Genomic DNA, 23,325 nt, shown 5'->3' on the forward strand with positions numbered 1-23,325 from the left:
AGGAGGGATGAACTCCATATTAATGTCTATGGATTTAGATTAGGAGATCCTAAACTCTCCCGCAGGTGTCATGCGTAGGTGTCCCAATACTTCTGTCCACTGGTTTATACTCTTCTACCCACTGAAATAAACAGGCGTGCTCAGCCAGACTCGGCATACATATTTATGGTGGGATTAAATTAACAACTATTTCAGATCTATTAGTAATAAGAGTTGAGCAAAAGAAATTCACAAGTCCATGGTCCATCATCCATCGTAGCCTGTGGCTGCTAAAACCAGAAGCTTGCAAATCTTTTTACTCTACTCTAATCCATACAATTAAATGGTCACAGGTGAACATACCCTTTATGTATTCTCCATTTACATCGATATGTTACGTCCCTCTAATAGTCCTCATGTAAATACTAATAGACTTTTCTCTTTCCTGCAGAGACCCGTTTGCTTATAGATAACGAACGTCGGTCACATACAATTGTTTAGTGTAATTGAGCACACAAGAATGATTGTGATATATTCCTCCTATTTGACAAGCGCACAGTAAACGTCACCCCTCGATAACGCCCAGTATATTACATGAGTTATGAGCACAATCAATACATACATGGAATAGGAGAGGATCCTATATATCCTTTAGCTTGTAGAGACAGGCGACCCATTATAGTGATGGATTGTGCTCTGGATAGTCTTAATTGTGCCTTTAACATCCAGGAATCTTAAGGAAGATCTTGGGAGTAGGAGACAATAAATTATTGTATTTTCCAAAGCCACTTCGTCTGTGAAATTTTGTAATTAAAATGTCTAACACAGTGGATGCGCACATGTAAGACCCACATACCCACATGGTGTACACACATAGGGTGGAGGGCACCATCCATGCAAAATAGCAAACTTAAAAATAGGGGGTCAACCCAAGCTTGACTTAACAAGTACAACCAACCAAGGAAAGAAAAGCATCAAGCTATATAGCAGGGACCACCACTGAATGTAATACAAATTACAATTTTATTTGTCAACCAAAAGCACAAAACACCACACAATTAAAATCATTTAAAACCTCAACTCAAATGAATCATGGGTTCCAGAAAGGGAACCACCACCCCTGGACATGGTTGGTGGAATAGGCAAGATATACAAATAATAAGCACACTGTGCAAGATTAAACTATGCAAATTATGTAGTAGTGGATGCAGCTAATACAAAAATATATCTACCCTGTAGGAAGAGTCTTCTAACACTATGAAAACATGGCACAGCTCGCTTGCAAGAAATGAAAGCAGACATGTATAAATGTATACTTAAACACTATGGGCTGGTCAAACAGTAAGCGCAATACAAGATGAAAAATGAATGACATATAATGCAGTGAGACAATATCAAACATGTAGAGCCAGCCCTCTAGATATCTTGTAGCATAGAGATATGCACATGTAACAAATAGAAAAATCTGGTCACGTTTAGGCTGTACACATAATACATCCCATGTGGTGGGCTCAGGTAGAAAAACCAACACCACTAACTTTGTGGGGGTAGCCCTGCTGTAAGAACATGACCATTACCACCTACACCAGGGGGCAGGAGGCCCAACGCGTATCGCCACCCGAAGTGGCTTCGTCAGGAGCAGGTGCCAGTATGGACGGCTGACTACTATATATATAAAGTAATTGCTGCACATGTGCAGCAGCTCCACAATGCTAAGAACCCCCAATAGGGGATTACAAACAATATTAAGTAAGCCCTAAGTCATCCATAACTATGCACTTAGGGGTTCTATAGTATTGGAGTCATATCTTCTTAACTCCTGTTTTTCAGCATTTTTGGCTTTGACATTATAGCCATTTTTCTGCGCCGTTCCTTATTGGCTAATAAGAGAATAATACTGGTCATTATGGTTTTTATTATCTTCATTTTGCACAATATATTAACATCTTTTTAGACACAAATTATTCGTTATCGGCGCTTGTTCAGTGCGTCTATGGATATTGTGCCTCTGTGATATATTTTTCTAGATATTTTTCTGTATATTTGTTCAGCGCATGTTCACCCTTGACATATGGATCAACAACGTAGGGCTTACTTAATATTATCTTTAATCCCCTATTGGGGGTTCTTAGCATTGTGGAGCTGCTGCACATGTGCAGCAATTACATCAGCAGCCTCACTTTTTTCTTTAAATAAAAGCTGCAAGTGCATACATTTATAGGCTTTTACGCTTGTTCAATCTTGTTTTAGGCTATTTCGATATGTCTAACAATGATTTGCTATCATACTACATGGTCATATCTGGTTCTCGACATTCCAAGCAGTTCTGCCTATCTACCCGGTTCTCTTACCATCATGGGGCCTTGCGCATGCGTGGTATTCATTTTCTCGGCCATATTGGTACTCCTGTGTAAAAGCGGCGTGCATACTTACCAACATGTCTTGGCGCATGGGCAGTAACTTCACGCACGGCCATATTGGTACTCTCATTCTAGCCCAGTCTCTTTAGCGTCGTCATGTCCGGCTTCCGGGACGCCGGTATTACGAACAGTGTCTCTATGCCGATCCTCCCTCCAGCTGATGGAGGTTTCCCTTGATAAGGCACACATTATATCTTTATATATATAGTAGTCAGCCGTCTGTATTATGTGTACAGCCTAAACGTGACCAGATTTTTCTATTTGTTACATGTGCATATCTCTATGCTACAAGATATCTAGAGGGCTGGCTCTACATGTTTGATATTGTCTCACTGCAATTTATGTCATTCATTTTTCATCTTGTATTGCGCTTACTGTTTGACCAGCCCATAGTGTTTAAGTATACATTTATACATGTCTGCTTTCATTTCTTGCAAGCGAGCTGTGCCATGTTTTCATAGTGCTAGAAGACTCTTCCTACAGGGTAGATATATTTTTGTATTAGCTGCATCCACTACTACATAATTTGCATAGTTTAATCTTGCACAGTGTGCTCATTATTTGTATATCTTGCCTATTCCACCAACCATGTCCAGGGGTGGTGGTTCCCTTTCTGGAACCCATGATTCATTTGAGTTGAGGTTTTAAATGATTTTAATTGTGTGGTGTTTTGTGCTTTTGGTTGACAAATAAAAATTAAATTTGTTTTACATTCAGTGGTGGTCCCTGCTATATAGCTTGATGCTTTTCTTTCCTTGGTTGCATGTAAGACCCACACTGATGATCACATATGTATTTTCCATATTATGATACTTAAAGGTTAGAGCTGGGGTTCTCCACTTATCTGTAAGCCAAAGTGTAGAGACATGAATAAGCAATCGCTCTGGCAGAACTAGCTTATCCATGTAATACATGGATGACCATTCATCTGGCAGCATATAAGAGGTTCCCCCTGTAGTGGCTGCTGCAAACTACCTAGACAAAATCTACTATATGGCAGTGGTCCTGAAATAGGATCTTTAAATGGACCTTGTCAGCGCAGAATGACTGTTCAAACTGAGTCCTGCCGCTGTAGTTCATGGCGCAGCCAACCATATAAATACAACTTCCCACCTGCTTGCTTTCCCTGTATCTCCACCCCCCTCTGTAGTGCAGCGGGTTTGGTGCAGTGTGACAGGCAGGGACCAAATGTTCAAACAACTCTCAATGTACAGAACACGGTATCCTCCGGATCGCAGCCGGGGCATCATAACAGTCCATATACGAGACCGGTTGCCAAGGGCCACTGCACCACCAAGTCACACTGCAGGGTGCCAGGCGTTCGCTGCTCTTGGCTCTGTTACCTCACACAGGCTGGACACTGCAGAGCCATCTGCTCTGCCACTTGCAAACAAACAGACACACTCAAACCCTTTACTGCAGGGTTTTTAACTGGAATCTGTGGCCATGGGCCACTTGTAAGACCCGATTTGGAGGGAGTGAACTGCCCCACTACCATTCTGTAGTTCACACCAAAAATAAAAGCCCTTAACGAGTTTTCTTGAACATTGCCTTGGCCAAATAGCTTGACCAGGTCCACACTTTTATTTTGCCTTGTGACTCATGGGCATCCTGCTGTGGACACAAGGCACTCCAGCGGGTCTAATAGGACTCCATCCGCATTCTTGCGGATACATATCGACCCTTCCATATGATCCCTCACTGCCTCACACCTCTTTGATTGACATCTCTGGCTTCGTAGGGTCAGAGAAGGGTGGAGACAGATGGAAACCAAGCAGATGGGAAGGTGTATATAAATGATTGGCCCCACCATGATGCACCGAGCGCCTGTGCTTAGTTTGAACAGTCATTGTTTGCTGACAGAATCCCATTAAAGGGGTTGTCAGGCCTTAAGGTACCATCTCACAAAACGATTTACCAACGATCACGACCAGCGATACGACCTGGCCGTAATCGTTGGTAAGTCGTTGTGTGGTCGCTGGGGAGCTGTCACACAGACAGCTCTCTCCAGCGACCAACGATCAGGGGAACGACTTCGGCATCGTTGAAACTGTCTTCAACGATGCCGAAGTCCCCCTGCAGCACCCGGGTAACCAGGGTAAATATCGGGTTACTAAGCGCAGGGCCGCGCTTAGTAACCCGATGTTTACCCTGGTTACCAAAAAATAACAAACACTACATACTCACCATCTGATGTCCGTCAGGTCCCTTGCCGTCCGCTTCCTGCTCTGACTGAGTGCCGCCGTACAGTGAGAGCAGAGCGCAGCGGTGACGTCACTGCTGTGCTGTGCTCTCACTGTACGGCGGCACTCAGTCAGAGCAGGAAGCGGACGGCAAGGGACCTGACGGACATCAGATGGTGAGTATGTACTGTTTGTTATTTTTTACATTTACGATGGTAACCAGGGTAAACATCGGGTTACTAAGCGCGGCCCTGCGCTTAGTAACCCGATGTTTACCCTGGTTACCAGCGAAGACGTCGCTGAATCCGTGTCACACACACCGATTCAGCGATGTCTGCGGGACCTCAATGATCAAAAAAAGGTCCAGGCCATTCCGACACGACCAGCGATCTCACAGCAGGGGCCTGATCGCTGGTACGTGTCACACATAGCGAGATCGCTACTGAGGTCGCTGTTGCGTCACAAAACTTGTGACTCAGCAGCGATCTCGCTAGCGATCTCGCTATGTGAGACGGGGCCTTTAGTGTACAAGTCTGCAGTTACCCTATATTACTGCAGACTTGTGAATCCTCATGGCTGGTACATGACTGCAAGTATGTGTTTTGCATACATGTGGTCCCTTGCCAACTAGATGTGCATGGCCTCAATGCAATCTCATCAGAGAATAGTCACAGCATGCTATGAGGATTTACAAGTCTGCAGTGATATAGTGACCTCAGACTTGTACCACGATGCCGGACATCTCTTTACATTTTGAGACTCTCTAGTGCAGGGGTCCCCAACCTGTGGCTTGGGGGTCCATGATATTGGGCTTGCGGCTATCTGCCAGCTTATTGCATTAGCACCAGATCTAGGAAACTACTATGAGGACGAGATCACCAAATGGTGACTTTTCTGAGTAGCCCTTCGCAGAACAGCAGATCTGGATTCTCATATGGGTGACAATAATTATGATAATCTGGAGATTGAACGATACTGCCAGTTAGAGGGGCGATCAATGTTGGATGCAACAGTGGTATGAGTGCTTGATGTAAGAATACTGAGTGAGGTTACAGTGGATTCTCCTGGATTCTGCCTTTTAAGGGAAGGGGCACAAGGTCTCAGAGCTTTCTGTGGGGAAGCTTTGGCTGTATTTAGACCAAGTACTGGATGTCATGGCTCCGGCGGCTGGCTGATCTGAGCCCCCCACACACCGCCTGATCTCCCTGCCGCCCGTACCGTTAGGAAAGAAGAAGCGGTATCGCCTTAACAGGAGCTCCACAACAAGGTAACAGCGGCACGTGTACAGATTTCCGACCCGGTTAATCTGCACATTGCGTGCCGCATCACCTTAACTCTTATGCTACTTTCACACTAGCGTCGGGAAAGACCCGTCGCTGTGCGTCGGGCCGACGTTCCCGACGCTAGCGTGGTCTCCGCCGCACAACGGGGGCAGCGGATGTATTTTTCCAACGCATCCGCTGCCCCATTGTGAGGTGCGGGGAGGTGGGGGCGGAGTTCCGGCCGCGCATGCGCGGTCGGAAAAAGCGGACCGTCGTGAGCAAAAAACGTTACATGTAACGTTTTTTTCTCCCGACGGTCCGCTACCACACGCCCAAGCGTCGCAAAACGGACGCGACGTTTGGCAATGCGTCGCAAATGCGTCGCTAATGTTAGTCTATGACGAAAAAACGTATCCAGCAAGAACTTTTGCTGGATGCGTATTTTCGGCAAAACGACGCATTTGCGACGTATTGCAGTTAACGCTAGTGTGAAAGTAGCCTTAGAAGCACTGCCACCAGCCGGGCATCTTCTATTAAACCTCTACTACTGCATGCATGATTTAACTTCTACAGGACTCTTCATTTTGAACTAAGGATCTGGAAGGTCACTCACTATCTGAGGTTAAAACCATCTTCAATAGACTCCAATTGGAATCTCTATAGACTATTGTACAACCTGTTGCCCCTTTGTTGCTCCACTTTCCACTACACAGGTTTCCAGCATACAATCCTTGCTATTTTCATTTGAGGTGGTTGCGTTCATCCACCAGATATTAGATAACACAGCGCATTATCCCATCCTTGAGCATTCCTTCCATTTTTCCCACAGGTGTCCAGCGCTGGTTAAATAAGTACATGTTGTTTTTCTTCCACAGTGTCACAAACTAAGTACTGTTGGCTTTATGGGCATAGTGCAATTTATTCATATACAACTAGGAAACTGTTGTCTCTATTGCATTTTTTCTGTACTTTTATCACCCCTTTCTTCTTAAAGCATACAACTTTTAAACTATATATCCTCAGTAAACATACATTTTTTCTATTTAGATCCCAGCTAGTGTGTTAATCGCATCTTGGGGATAAAACCGTATTCCCTTCTGGTTTTCTTTGCGCAAATCTAATACTTGCTATATTATATATCTGTTCGACAACATTGTGGTTATTGTCTAGATTTGCAGCAATAGGATACCTCATACTAGCGCCGTTGTAAACATATAATGTATTGGATATTTATAAGCGAGGAAGATGTGTGGAAATGATCTGATACTGAAATGTAGCTCAGATATGAGATCCATATGGTGAGCTGAGAAAATGTAGTCCTACAAGATCAATCTACCATCTCTTGTGTAGATGAAGCTAGAATATAGAATGTCAGGAAACGAATATTGCTCAGTCCCATCATATCTGTTTCCCCCTGAACATATGTTCATCTAGAGAAACACAAGGAGACATTGGGGGACGATCGGGTTTATTATACTATATTCAGCAAGAAGCTCTTTTGACTGATACAAGGGAAGACGTGTGGATGGAAAACCTGTAAATAAGCCGGTGTCTTATAAAGGATTTCTCCCTGGTGCTATTATTCCCCAATCACTACTATCTGTATATACTGTACACCGACATTATGACATAAAAGGAGAGACACCAGACCCAACAATGCAGACGAGCTGAAGGCTGATAACCAAAGCAACCTGGGATTCCATAACACCTCAGCAGTGCCAGAGGATAATCGCATCCATGCCACGCAGTAATTGATGGAAAAGGAGCCCCGACCAAATACTGAGTGCATTTTTACTGAACATACATTTCAGTAGGCCAACATTTCAGATTTTAAAATCATTTTTCAAGCTGGTGTTATAAAGTATTCTAATTTACTGAGATAATGACTTTTGGGTTTTCATTGGCTGTAAGCCATAATCATCAACATTAACAGAAATAAACACTTGAAATAGATCACTCTGTGTGTAATGACTCTATATAATATGAGTTTCACTTTTTGTATCGAAGAACTGAAATAAATTAACTTTTTGATAGTATTCTAATTTTGTGAGAAGCACTTTTATTTTGACATAAAGGCCTTTTTTTTTGCTATTTTGGTGTGTTTTGCATCTTTTTTTTGTTTGCACACAATTCATTTTTCAATTTGCGCCTTTTTTGAAGTCTAAAGGTACCTTCACACTACACGACTTTGCAGCGATAGCGATCGGTGACGTTGCAGCGTCCTGGATAGCAATATCGTTGTGTTTGGCACGCAGCAGCGATCAGGATCCTGCTGTGATATTGCTGGTCGTTGCTGAAAGTTCAGAACTTTATTTGGTCGTCAGATCGGCGTGTATTGTCGTGTTTGACAGCCAAAGCAACGATGCCAGCAATGTTTTACAATGGTAACCAGGGTAAATATCGGGTTACTAAGCGCAGGGCCGCGCTTAGTAACCCGAAGTTTACCCTGGTTACCATTGTAAATGTAAAAAAAACCAAACATTACATACTGACATTCCGGTGTCCGTAACGTCCCCTGCCGTCCGCTTCCTGCACTGACTGTGAGCACCGGCCGTAAAGTAAAAGCAGAGCACAGCGGTGACGTCACCGCTGTGCTGTGCCTTACGGCCGGCACTCACAGTCAGTGCAGGAAGCGGACGGCAGGGGACGTTACGGACACCGGAATGTCAGTATGTAATGTTTGGGTTTTTTTACATTTACAATGGTAACCAGGGTAAACATCGGGTTACTAAGCGCGGCCCTGCGCTTAGTAACCCGATGGTTACCCGGGGACTTCGGCATAGTTGGTCGCTGGAGAGCGGTCTGTGTGACAGCTCTCCAGCGACCACACAGCGACGCTGCAGCGATCGGCATCGTTGTCGATATCGCTGCAGCGTCGCTTAGTGTGAAGGTACCTTAATTCATACTCTCCTGTCCCTCTTGTTTTCCACCATGGAGTTTCGTGATTCCAAATGTTTTGGGCAGATTCATTAATTACGACTTTTTAAAAAGTCACAATTTGGCGTAATTTCACTCCAGTTTCCTCCTGGTGTGTTTCTGAGTATGCCTCCAGTTCTGGTGCCAAAGTGTGAATTTTGGAGTCCAAAGTTGCAAAAACTGTCCAAAACATGTAATAAGACCATTTTTGACTTTGCAATTAATTAGTGAATGAAGTGCGCAATTTTACAAATTAAGCGACAAAAACAGCAACTAATACCACAAGGCATAAAAAGGAAAGTGACTTAAAAAGAAAACACAATCGGTGCCACAATGTTCAATGTGATCTATGTTGTGTTTCATTTTCACCACTATTTATTGCTTGTGTACCACTCCTCTCCACTGAGCAGATACAAGGATTGCTACTGAAGCATCCAAGTAACCAGATTACATGAAGCGGGATCCACAATCTGAGATCATCCTAAGAGAATCTCACAGAACACAGACACTGTATCAACACACAAATGCCAGGATCTATAAGACATGAATCGGCCCAGAGTATGCCATTAGGTAATGCTTGTATACGGCGGAGGTAAACATTTATTGGAGATCTTTCTGAGATTTCTGTATTCAATACTTGGTGAATATTTCAGTTCTGGTATTTGTAGTATCTCCCAATAGAAGATCCCAGTGGATAAGCAGCCGATTGATGCTTTATAGTTTGTTCTAGACTCTGCAGCAGATGTCATTACTTGACATGATGCCCAGAAGAGCAAGAAAGGGATGAGAGAGAACTAGCAGCGGATGACACTCTACTGAGGCAGCACAGAACACAACAGTCTCCGGAGAGGACGTCAGTCCCACGGCTCCTCTGTAAATACAGTTTAAACCATTAACAAATGCTAATTCGCTGTCATGTGATTCCTTTAAAGAGCTAATTAGGTTATTCTTGATATAAGTTCATTCAACTACATCTCTTCTACTCTTTTGTAGAACATATTACAACCATAGACTAAATCATTTGGCAATGTTTAGACCAGATCTGGGAAAAGTGCGGTTCTTTGGCTGTTATGCTGCAGGCGACAGACCGGAATTGTCGAAGGGCTGGAAACAGTGGCGTCCCACACCACCTGGCCATTCTCTGCCCGTTATCTCAGTTTCATGGATATCTGCATCCTTGACATACAGATGGTGATGAATATAATGCCGTCAGCTCCCTCATCCGCCATTGAGCCTGTGTATCTGAGATTGCAGCAGGTGCAATAATACCACTACATCATGGCTGCTGTGCGGAGCTCATAAGACCGCACACTCCAGAGCTACGGGGAACAGGGTTAGGTGAGTAGTTTTTTCTTTCTATTGTCCGTACTTGTGGGAACATCATACTGTGTGAGGTGGCTGTGTAAGGACATTACATTATACTGTGTCAGGGATGTGGGGACATCATACTATGTGAGGTGGCTCTGGGGACATCATACTGTATGAGGTGGCTCTGGGGACATCATACTGTGTGAGGTGGCTCTGGGGACATCATACTGTGTGAGGTGGCTGTGTAAGGGCATTACATTATACTGTGTCAGGGATGTGGGGACATCATACTGTGTGAGGTGGCTCTGGGGACATCATACTGTGTGATTAGGCGATGTAGGGACATCATACTACGTGAGGTGGCTCTGTGGGGACATCATACTGTGATTAGGCGATGTAGGGACATCATACTATGTGAGGTGGCTCTGTGGGGACATCATACTATGTGAGGTGGCTCTGGGGACATATTGTGTGATTAGGCGATGTAGGGACATACTGTGTGAGGTGGCTCTGGGGACATCATACTGTGTGATTAGGCGATGTAGGGACATACTGTGTGAGGTGGCTCTGGGGACATCATACTGTGTGAGGTGGCTGTGTAAGGGCATTACATTATACTGTGTCAGGGATGTGGGGACATCATACTGTGTGAGGTGGCTCTGGGGACATCATACTGTATGAGGTGGCTCTGGGGACATCATACTGTGTGATTAGGCGATGTAGGGACATCATACTACGTGAGGTGGCTCTGTGGGGACATCATACTGTGATTAGGCGATGTAGGGACATCATACTATGTGAGGTGGCTCTGTGGGGACATCATACTATGTGAGGTGGCTCTGGGGACATATTGTGTGATTAGGCGATGTAGGGACATCATACTGTGTGAGGTGGCTCTGGGGACATCATACTGTGTGATTAGGCGATGTAGGGACATCATACTACGTGAGGTGGCTCTGTGCGGATATCATACTGTGATTAGGCGATGTAGGGACATCATACTATGTGAGGTGGCTCTGTAGGGACATCATACTATGTGAGGTGGCTCTGGGGACATCATACTGTGTGAGGTGGCTCTGGGGACATCATACTGTGTGATTAGGCGATGTAGGGACATCATACTATGTGAGGTGGCTCTGTGGGGACATCATACTGTGATTAGGCGATGTAGGGACATCATACTATGTGAGGTTTCTGTGTGGGGACATCATACTGTGAGGTGCTTCTGTGGGGACATCATACTGCATGAGGTGGCTGTGTGGGGACATCATACTGTATGAGGTGGCTGTGTGGGGACATCATACTGTATGAGGTGGCTGTGTGGGGACATCATATTGTGTGAGGTTGCTGTGTGGGGACATCATACTGTGTGAGGTGGTTCTGTGGGGACATACTGCATGAGATGGCTGTGTGGGGACATCATACTGTATGAGGTGGCTGTATGGGGACATCATATTGTGTGAGGTGGCTGTGTGGGGACATCTTCCTGTGTGAGGTGGTTTTGTGTGGATAGCATACTGTGTGAGATGGCTATGTGGGAACATCATTCTCTGTGAGAGGGCTGTGGGGATATCACTGAGAGGTGGCTGTGTGGGGATATCTCACGGTGTGAGGTGGTTTTGTGGGGATAGCATACTGTGAGAGATGGCTATGTGGGAACATCATTCTGTGTGAGCCCTACAGTAAAACATGTATTAGCAGCAGCAAGGCAACAGGCTTAATTTTGCTCAATACTAATCTCTTCCTGACATGCGCCGTACATATACTGCTCTGTGAGAACTGCGTTCCCGCAATCTGCAGTATATGTACGGTGGCGTGATCGTGCGGCCTCACGCTGAGCACTTGGGTGCGGGTGTTAGCTCTGTGTGAGAGCTGACACCCCGCAGCAACACCCACGATCAGTGCTAGGACCAATCATGGGCATTTAACCCCTCTGATGCCGCTGTCAATAGTGACAGCGACATAGAGGGGCATCGCGCAGGGAATGTGTTCCCTGCGCGCTTCCATCAGGACCATGCGATGTAATAATTGTTCAGTGTAGAGCGCCAGATAACTGTGATCATAAATGTTATGTAACATGTTCCCAATAAAAGCTTCAACTCAATCGACAAAAAAGCAAGTCTTCACTCAGGTCCATCATCTGTTCATGGAAATATAGGCGGGCTTCCACATTACTGGTAGTACAAAAGCTCTGGAAAAGCTAAATGGCTCCTTGCCTCCCAAAAGAAATTCAGCAAATTCTCCGCTCCCAATTCCAAATGTCCCCCTCCCTTCTGAGCCCCAGTGTGCCTAAACGACATTTAGCGCCCATATGTTTGGCATTTCTGTAGTGATGAGAGCCCGCCTAATTTACAGGTGCGTGTCTCCAGAAGCATGAGCTGGGCACAATGTACTGCTGACTACACTTTGCAATTTTCACTCCGCAACATCCACTGCTGCTTGTTTCTGGAAAGCACCCATTGAGTCAAAATTGTCACTACATCTGTAGATAAATTCCCAAAGGGTTATAATTTCCAAAATGTGGTCACTTGAGGGGGGATTTTGCTTTTCTAGCACTTAGGGGCTCTGTATATGGAGTCCGCAAAGTATTCTAGGAAAATCTGTGTTCCAGGAGGCAAATAGCGCTCCGTCCCTTCTGAGTCTCTCCGTATGGCTAAGTAGTACTGTACAGCCACATATGGGGTGTTGTCATGTTCAGTATAAACTGTGGTACAAATTTTGGTGCCATTTTTATCCATTTCCCAGTATGAAAATGTAAAACTTGGGGCTAACACACAATCTTGGTGGTAAAAATGTAAAATATTTTTATCTTCACTGGTATAAAAATCTGTGACACACCTGTGGTGTCAATATAATCACTGCACCCCTAGATGAATTCATTGAGAGGTTTAGTTTGTAAAATGGGGTCACTAGTGGGGGGTTCCGCTGTGTTGGCATCTCAGGGGCTCTGCCAATGTAACATGGCACCTTTAAACAAGAGCAGCAAAATCTGTAGTTTTTGAAGACATATGGAGTATTCCAAATGCGACTTGCTAATTATTCCAGCAAATTTTGCTTTCAAAATGTCAAATAGCGCACCTTCCCTTCCAAACCCTGCCGTGCGCCCAAACAGTTGTTTTCCTCCACATATTGGGTATTGGCGTACTCAGGAGAAATTGCACAACAAATTTTATGCAGCAATTTCTCCTTTTATCCTGATGAAAATGCAAAATTTGGAGCTAAAACAGATTTATTTGTGAAAAATGTTATTTTTTTTAATTTTCACGGCTCAAAGTTATAAACTTCTGTGAAACACCTGTGGTTTCAAGGTGCTCAATACACATCTAGATAATTTCCCTAAGGGGTCTAGTGTCCAAAATGGTGTCATTTGTTGGACCTTTCCACTGTTTGGGCACATCAGGGGCTCTCCAAACATGACATGGTGTCCTCTAATTATGCCAGCAAATTTTACATTCAAACAGTGAAATGGCGCTCCTTCCCTTCCGAGCCCTGCCGTGTGCCCGAACAGTAGATTTTCTCCACCTATGGGGTATCGGCATGCTCAGGAAAAATTGCACAACAAATTGTATTGTCAATTTCCTCCTGTTAACCTTGCGAAAGTAAAAAAAAAAATAGGTGTAATGGAAAGAAAGATCACATAGTATGGTCTCCCCCACTTTGCACCAATGTGACATTCCACAACCCTCAAAGGACACATAAGGTCAGCTTGGTATAGTTTTACACAGACACCACCTTTCCACACAGGCATGGGGAGTTAGAGGATGTGGCCTACGCAGTCATTCACATGGCACCACAACCTTGACAGGCGCTTTGACTAGCACCAGTGAATCTGCCTTGTCAGCCCGGTTGGACTGCCATCAGTTCCTGGTTAGATAAAATCACGATCCGTTAACAGGATTATATCGGGCTACAAACCAGCCCCGGTAGCATGGAAAGTTAAGCCCAGAGGTCGGACGTATGGATTCGTGGATCGACATAAATGAGCAGCCCAAGGTTTAATTATATATTTAATCGCCTTAAAATGGACAATACTGTACAATATATACACAACAGTTATACGTACATGATGGTCAGATTTGCAAATACCTTTGAAGTACAAAGGATAAGCAGATGAATCATATCAATTACTGGTTTGATTTTGACCATGTGTGCGCTGGGGCCATGGGCTGCCAGCTGGTTCCTGCTTCACAGCATGTATCTTGACATGGCCCCTACTTTTGAAGTGAACAGCAAGCATAACAGAGAGAGAGCACATTGCCTTAGGGTACTGTCACACAGTGGCACTTTGGTCGCTACGACAGCACGATCCGTGACGTTCCAGCGATATCAATACGATATCGCAGTGTCTGACACGCTACTGCGATCAGGGACCCCGCTGAGAATCGTACGCCGTAGCAGATCGTTTGAAACTTTCTTTCGTCGTCAAGTGTCCCGCTGTGGCGGCATGATTGCATCGTGTGACACAGGTTGCATACGATGTGTGCACAGTAACCAACGGCTTCTACATAGCAAATACGTCATGAAATTATCGCTCCAGCGCCGTGTATTGCAACGTGTGACCGCAGTATACGACGCTGGAGCGATAATCATACGACGCTGCAACGTCACATATCGTGCCGTCGTAACGACCAAAGTGCCACTGTGAGACGGTACCCTTACACAAGCCTTTATCCCCTTGTTTGGTCACACCCTTTTCTGCCTCCAGGAGGATCCTTATCTCCTTCTTTGGAGGTTTGTAGCTATAGCTCCCAAAATGGAAAAAAAAGATAACTTCCCAATGGAAGGTCACAGGGCAGCCGTTTGGGTGCCATCACATCCAACCAGGACCCCATTACGCGTTGCATATCTCCTCATCCTGTGATGCTAGAACAGATCGAAACCCTGGAAGGCATGCGGACTGTTCCAGAGATCTCGAAAATGTAACCGATGTGGCTAGGACGTACGATAAGTCTATATTCTCCTTATGAAATTAGAGTTAACTGTAGGAGCTTGGATACTAGCTAGCTGATGGGGTTGTGAATTTCTTTTTTGAAGCTGAGATGCCTGGGCCCCCTGGTGAGCCAGGTGTCCTGTTACACCTGCACAAAAGAAAGGGTTTTTTTAATCCCATGCCAAGTAGGATACAAATGATTGACATGAAATTATATCTCCAATATTCTTCACAGACATCATATGGCACTTTGTGTGTACTAGATGGCTTTATGTTGGCAAAGTATGTTGTTACTATTTGGGTTTATTTAAAGACAGTACAACAATGGACACAATATGGGAAACTTAGTTTGCATTATCTTTGCGATATATATGCAAGTGACTGTCTCCAGATTTCACAATGCAAATAGCATACATTATTATAAAATAGCCAGATGAGGCTGGTGTGTTTACTTTAAAACTCCACATTCGGCTGTACGATCCTGATTTTAGTCAAGCTAAAGTTTGCGAAAGCTCATATGTCCAAGTCTATGCATTCTCCACCAAGCCTGACTGACAGCTGCATCTTGTAGTGAGTGGTGTGAGATCTTGGCAACAGCAGGGAGGAGGGACACTGAGGAGCTGTCAATCAGACTAGGTGGATTTATTGAATTTAAGTTTGCATAAAGGATTTTACAGTCGTATATCTAACATAAGTGTTTAGACTAAATACACCGGCCTCATCAGGTTTTCAAGATCTATTTAATAGTTTTTAGTTGGGAAATCTGGTGACATATCTTTTTAGTATATTTTCTATATCATTCAGTATAACATATATATTGTTATACTGTCCCTTTTCCCACCTCTTAGGAATTAACCCCTTCCCGACCTGTGACGCCACGTAGGCGTCATGAAAGTCGGTGCCAATCCGACCTGTGACGCCTATGTGGCGTCATGGAATGATCGTGTCCCTGCACATTGGGTGAAAGGGTTAATTCCAATTTCACCTGATCTGCAGGAACAGGGGGAGTGGTACTTCAGCCCAGGGGGGGTGGCTTCACCCCCTCGTGGCTACGATCGCTCTGATTGGCTGTTGAAAGTGAAACAGCCAATCAGAGCAATTTGTAATATTTCACCTATGAAAATGGTGACATATTACAATCCAGCCATGGCCGATGCTGCAATATCATTGGCCATGGCTGGAAACCCTGACCTGCCCACCGCCACCGATCGCCTCCCCAGTCCTCCGTCCTGTGCTCCGCTCCCCTCCATCCTGTCCGCTCCCCCGTCCTGTCGGCTCCCCCGTGCTCCGATCCCACCCCCCGTGCTCCGATCCCCCCCCCTCATACTTACCGAGCCTCCCGGTGTCCGTCCGTCTGCTCCATGGGCGCCGCAATCTTCCAAAATGGCGGGCGCATGCGCAGTACGCCCGCCGAATCTGTTAGCCGGCAGATTCGTTCTAGGTACATTTTGATCACTGTGATAAAACCTATCACAGTTATCAAAATAAAAAAATTAATAAATGAACCCCCCTTTATCACCCCCATAGGTAGGGACAATAATAAAAACAAAGAAAATATATTTACTTTTATTTTTACACTAGGGTTAGAATTAGGGTATGTGCACACGCTGCGGATTTCGCTGCGGAACCGCAGCGTTTCCGCAACTGCGGGTCCGCAGCAGTTTCCCATAAGTTTACAGTACAATGTAAACCTATGGGAAACGAAATCTGCAGTGCCCATGCTGCGGAAAAAAACGCGCGGAAACGCAGCGGTTTATATTCCGCAGCATGTCAATTTTTTTGTGCGGATTCCGCTGCAGGTTTACACCTGCTCCAATAGAAAACTGCAGGTGGAAACCGCACTACAAACCGCGATAAATCCGCAGTAAAAACCGCAGCGGTTTTGCACTGCGGATTTATCAATTCCGCTGTGGAAAATTCTGCAATGGAATCTGCAGCGTGGGCACATACCCTAAGGATATGTGCACACGGTGCAGATTTGGCTGCGGATCCGCGGTGGATTGGCCGCTGCGGATTCGTAGCAGTTTTCCATCAGGTTTACAGTATCATGTAAACCTAAGGAAAACCAAATCCACTGTGCCCATGGTGCGGAAAATACCGCACGGAAACGCTGCATTGTATTTTCTGCAGCATGTCAAATCTTTGTGCGGTTTCCGCAGCATTTTACACCTGTTCCTCAACAGGAATCCGCAGGTGAAATCCGCACAAAAAAAACGATGGAAATCCGCGGTAAATACGCAGGTAAAACACAGTGCATTTTACCTGCAGATTTTTCAAAAATGGTGCGGAAAAATCTCACACGAATCCGCAACGTGGGTACATAGCCTTAGGGTTAGGGTTGGAATTAGAGTTAGGGTTGAAATTAGGGCTAGGGTTGGAAATAGGGTTAAGATTAGGCTTGTGGTAAGGGTTAGGGGAGGGTTGGGATTAGGGTTAGGGGTGTGTCGGGGTTAGGGTTGTGGTTAGGGGTGTGTTCGGGTTAGGGTTGTGATTAGGGTTATGGCTAGAGCTGGGATTAGGGTTAGGGGTGTGTTTGGGTTAGTGTTGGAGTTAGAATTGAGGGGTTTCCACTGTTTAGGCACATCAGGGGTCTCCAAACGCAACATGGCGCCACCATTGATTCCAGCCAATCTTGCGTTCAAAAAGTCAAATGGTGCTCCCTCCCTTCCGAGCCCTGACGTGCACCCAAACAGTGGTTTACCCCCACATATGGGGTACCAGCATATTCAGGACAAACTTGGGCAACAACTATTGGGGTCCAATTTATCCTGTTACCCTTGCAAAAATAAAAAATTGCTAAAACATAATTTTTGAGGAAAGAAAAATGATTTTTTATTTTCATGGCTCTGCGTTATAAACTTCTGTGAAGCACTTGGGGGTTCAAAGTGCTCACCACACATCTGGATAAGTTCCTTGGAGGGTCTAGTTTCCAAAATGGGGTCACTTGTGGGGGGTTTCTACTGTTTAGGCAGATCAGGGGCTCTGCAAATGCAACGTGACGCCGCAGACCATTCCATCAAAGTCTGCATTTCTAAACGTCACTACTTCCCTTCCGAGCCCCGACGTGTGCCCAAGCAGTGGTTTACCCCCACATATGGGGTCTCAGCGTACTCCGAACAAAAGGGCAACAAATATTGGGGTCCACTTCTGTTACCCTTGTGAAAATAAAAAATTACTTACTAAAACATAATTTTTGAGGAAAGAAAAATATTTTTTTATTTTCACGGCTCTGCATTGTAAACTTCTGTGAAGCACTTGGGGGTTCAAAGTGCTCACCACATGTCTAGATAAGTTCCTTGGGGGGGGGTCTGGTTTCCAAAATGGGGTCACTTGTGGGGGGTTTGTACTGTTTAGGCACATCAAGGGCTCTGCAAACGCAACGTGACGCCCGCAGACCATTCCATCAAAGTCTGCATTTCAAAACGTCACTACCTCCTTTCTGAGCCCCGACGTGTGCCCAAACAGTGGTTTACCCCCACATGTGGGGTACCTGCATGCTCAGGACAAACTGGGCAGCAACTATTGGGGTCTAATTTATCCTGTTACCCTTGTGAAAATAAAAAATTGCTTGCTGAAACATAATTTTTGAGGAAAGAAAAATTATTTTTTATTTTCATGGCTCTGCGTTATAAACTTCCGTGAAGCACTTGGGGGTTTAAAGTGCTCACCACACATCTAGATTAGTTCCATGGGAGGTCTAGTTTCCAAAATGGGGTGACATGTGGGGGAGCTCCAATGTTTAGGCACACAGGGGCTCTCCAAACACGACATGGTGTCCGCTAACGATTGGAGCTAATTTTTCATTCAAAAAGTCAAATGGCACTCCTTCCCTTCCAAGCCCTGCCGTGTGCCCAAACAGTGGTTTACCCCCACATGTGAGGTATCAGTGTACTCAGGAGAAATTGCTCAATAAATTTTAGGATCCATTTTATCATGTTGCCCATGTGGAAATGAACAAATTGAGGCTAAAAGAAATTTTTTGTGAAAAAAAGTACTTTTTCATTTTTAAGGATCAATTTCTGAAGCACCTGGGGGTTCAAAGTGCTCACTATGCATCTAGATAAGTTCCTTGAGGGGTCTAGTTTCCAAAATGGGGTCACTTGTGGAGGAGCTCCAATCTTTAGGTACACAGGGGCTCTCCAAACACGACATGGTGTCCGCTAACGATTGGAGCTAATTTTTCATTCAAAAGTCAAATGGCGCTCCTTCCCTTCCGAGCCTTGCCGTGTGCACAAACAGTGGTTTGTGACCACATATGAGGTATCAGTGTACTCAGGAGAAATTGCCCAACACATTTGAGAATCCATTTTATCATCTTGCCCATGTGAAAATGAAAAAAGTGAGGCTAAAAGAATTTTTTTGTGAAAAAAAGTACTTTTATATTTTTACGGATCAATTTTGTGAATCACCTGGGGGTTCAAAGTGCTCACTATGCATCTAGATAAGCTCTCTGGGGGGTCTAGTTTCCAAAATGGGGTAACTTGTGGGGGAGCTCCAATGTTTAGGCAGACAGGGGCTCTCCAAACGCGACATGGTGTCCGCTAAAGATTGGAACCAATTTTTCATTGAAAAAGTCAAATGGCGCTCCTTCCCTTCCGAGCCCTGTTGTGCGCCCAAACAGTGGTTCCCCCCCCCCCCCATATGGGGTATCGGCGTACTCAGGACATATTGTACAATAACTTTTGGGTTCCAGTTTCTCTTTTTACCCTTGGGAAAATAAAAAAAAATGTTGCTAAAAGATCATTTTTGTGACTAAAAAGTTAAATGTTCATTTTTTCCTTCCATGTTGCTTCTGCTGCTGTGAAGCACCTGAAGGGTTAATAAACTTCTTGAATGTGGTTTTGAGCACCTTGAGGGGTGCAGTTTTTAGAATGGTGTCACTTTTGGGTATTTTCAGCCATATAGACCCTTCAAACTGACTTCAAATGTGAGGTGGTCTCTAAAAAAAATGGTTTTGTAAATTTCGTTGTAAAAATGAGAAATCGCTGGTCAAATTTTAACCCTTATAACTTCCTAACAAAAAAAAAATTTTGTTTCCAAAATTGTGCTGATGTAGACATGTGGGTAATGTTATTTATTAACTATTTTGTGTCACATAACTCTCTCGTTTAACAGAATAAAAATTCAAAATTTGAAAATTGCAAAATTTTCAAATTTTTCGCTAAATTTCCATTTTTTTCACAAATAAATGCAAAAATTATCGACCTAAATTTACCACTAACATGAAGACCAATATGTCACGAAAAAACAATCTCAGAACCGCTAGGATCCGTTGAAGCTTTCCTGAGTTATTACCTCATAAAGGGACACTGGTCAGAATTGCAAAAAAACGGCCAGGTCATTAAGGTCAAAATAGGCTGGGTCATGAAGGGCAGGGGCGTAACTACCACGGTCGCAGCAGTCGCCACTGCGACCGGGCCCGGGGGAGTCAGGGGCCCCGGCAGGTCAGATGCACGCCGACACCAGCAAAAAGTTAAAAACTGTTGCCGTGCAGGTGATTCCTCCCGCACGGCAACAGACAGACCTGCCCTCTACCTGACCTGCCAGGCGCACACATCAGATCAGCAGCCGACGCCTGATCTGAAAGGAAGAGCTGAACATCCTGTAGTGACGTCATCATTATCATAGGTCTTTCACCATTTATCAGCTCCGCCTCCTGATCATATGACGATGACGTCACCACAGGTCCTTCAGCTCTCAGCAGCTCAGTCCTGGTTGTGTGCAGCTCGTGTTCTCTGGTATCAACCAGCAGCAGATTTCCGGTTCCTGCTGTTCTGGTGAGATGTGGAGACGGGCAGAATGCGGAGACGGATGGGGCAGAATGCGGAGTCGGATGGGGCAGAATGCGGAGTCGGATGGGGCAGAATGTGGAGACAGATGGGGCAGGATGTGATTTGGGTGGAAAATATTTTGGCGGGGGGGCCCCATTTGAAAGTTCGCATCAGGGCCCATAACTTTGTAGTTACGCCACTGATGAAGGGGTTAATGTTTGTATATCTTAAACAGGTTTTTTTTTTTGTTTTTTTTAAATATAGGAAATATTTGGAAAATGAAAGTATATACTTAATCTATTTAGCTATTGTACTTCCTTTGCTTTGCTTTCACAAAGAGAGAATACAGATTTTTTTTTTTTATCTCTAAATCAAAGGATCTTGTAAAATATTTGGGACAACTCTAGTTTTCAGAAGAAAAAGAAACTTCAAATGAAAAATTGACTTGTGTTGAGGACGCATTTGCAGGATATGTGCTGGGTTTCTATTCTTTGTAGAAAATAAAAAGGAAAGGTAATTATGAAGAACTAAATGCCTCATTTCAAAAGCAGAGATGCTATTGAGACTTCAAAGTACAGGTCAGGATCTGTGGTCTGACACATGATCAGACACCGAGAAAGAGGTTTTGATCATTTTCTGTGTCCCTCGGTCAGAAATATGAGCATTTACCCCAAACAAGCTCGAAAAAATAGCTACGGTATGTACATTGAATTGACTTTACCTTGTGATCTGTGTTCGGATTCTAATAACATGTACAGTGGGTACAGAAAGTATTCAGAACCCTTTAAATGTTTCACTGCAGCCATTTGGTAACGTCAAAAAAAGTTCATTTTTTTCTCATTAATGTATACTCTGCACCCGATCTTGACTGAAAAAAAACAGAAATGTAGAAATTTTTGCAAATTTATTAAAGAAGAAAAACTGAAATATTACATGGTCATAAGTATTCAGACCCTTTCCTCAGTATTGAGTAGAACCCCCCTTTTGAGCTAGTACAGCCATGAGTCTTCTTGGGAACGATGCAACAAGTTTTTCACACCTGGATTTGGGGATCCTCTGCCATTCTTCCTTGCAGATCCTCTCCAGTTCCGTCAGGTTGGATGGTGAACATTGGTGGACAGCCATTTTCATGTCTCTCCAGAGATGTTCAATTGGGTTTAGGTCAGGGCTCTGGCTGGGCCAGTCAAGAATGGTCACAGAGTTGTTCTGAAGCCACTCCTTTGTTATTTTAGCTGTGTGCTTAGGGTCATTGCCTTGTTGGAAGGTGAAGCTTTGGCCAAGTAGAGGTACAGAGCTCTCTGGAAGAGGTTTTCATCCAAAATATCTCTATACTTGGCCGCATTCATGTTTCCTTCAATGACAACCAGTTGTTCTGTCCCTGCAACTGAAAAACACCCCCCAAAAATGATGCTGCCACCACCATGTTTCACTGTTGGGATTGTATTGGGTAGGTGATGAGCAGTGCCTGGTTTTCTCCACACATACCGCTTAGAATTATCACCAAAAAGGTCTATCTTTTTCAGAGCAGAGAATCTTTTTTCTCATAGCCTGGGAGTCCTTCATGTGTTTTTTAGCAAACAATATGCGGGTTTTCACATGTCTTGCACTGAGGACAGGCTTCCGTCAGGCCACTCTGCCATAAAGGCCTGACTGGTGGAGGGCTGCAGTGATAGTTGACTTTGTAGAACTTTCTCCCACTTGCCTACTGCATCTCTGGAGCTCAGCCACAGTGATCTTGGGGTTCTTCTTTACCTCTCTCACCAAGGCTCTTCTCCCACGATTGCTTAGTTTGGCTGGACGGCTGGGTCTAGGAAGACTTCTGGTGGTCCCAAACTTCTTCCATTTAAGGATTATGGAGGGCACTGTGCTCTTAGGAACCTTGAGTACTGCAGAAATTCTGCTGTAACCTTGGCCAGATCTGTGCCTTGCCGCAATTCTTTCTCTGAGCTCCTTGGTCAGTTTCTTTGACCTCATGATTCTCATTTGGTCTGACATGCACTGTGTGTTGTAAGGTCTTATATACACAGCTGTGTGCCTTTCCAAATCAAGTCCTATCAGTTTATTTAAACACAGCTGGACTCCAATGAAGGGGTAGAACTATCTCAAGGAGGATCACAAGGAAATGGGCTTCATATGACTTAATTATGAGTGTCTGAGTAAGTGTCTGAATACTTATGACCATGTGGTAGTTCAATTTTTCCTTTTTATTAAATTTGCAAACATTTCTATATTTCTGGAGGGTTTTTTCAGTCAAGATTTTAAATTTACCAAATGGCTGCAATGAAACAAAGAGTGAAAAATGTAAAGGGGTCTGAATACTTTCCTTACCCACTCTAATATCTGTACATTTCTTCTTCCATGTGTAGACAACTTTTCAGACATGCACATCTAGCAGAATACTAGGAAAAATCTGAAAATTTAATATGGAAATCTGAATATCTACTATAAGGCCAGGCTACAAGGCCACCTGAGTACAAGTTGTGGTAATACCACGGTGTCACAAGCACAAAAATGTGTTTCACTGTGGTAGCGATATATTGTAGATGGATCATGATT

Source organism: Ranitomeya variabilis, chromosome 6 (assembly GCF_051348905.1).
Source record: "Ranitomeya variabilis isolate aRanVar5 chromosome 6, aRanVar5.hap1, whole genome shotgun sequence".
Lineage (NCBI taxonomy): Eukaryota > Metazoa > Chordata > Amphibia > Anura > Dendrobatidae > Ranitomeya > Ranitomeya variabilis.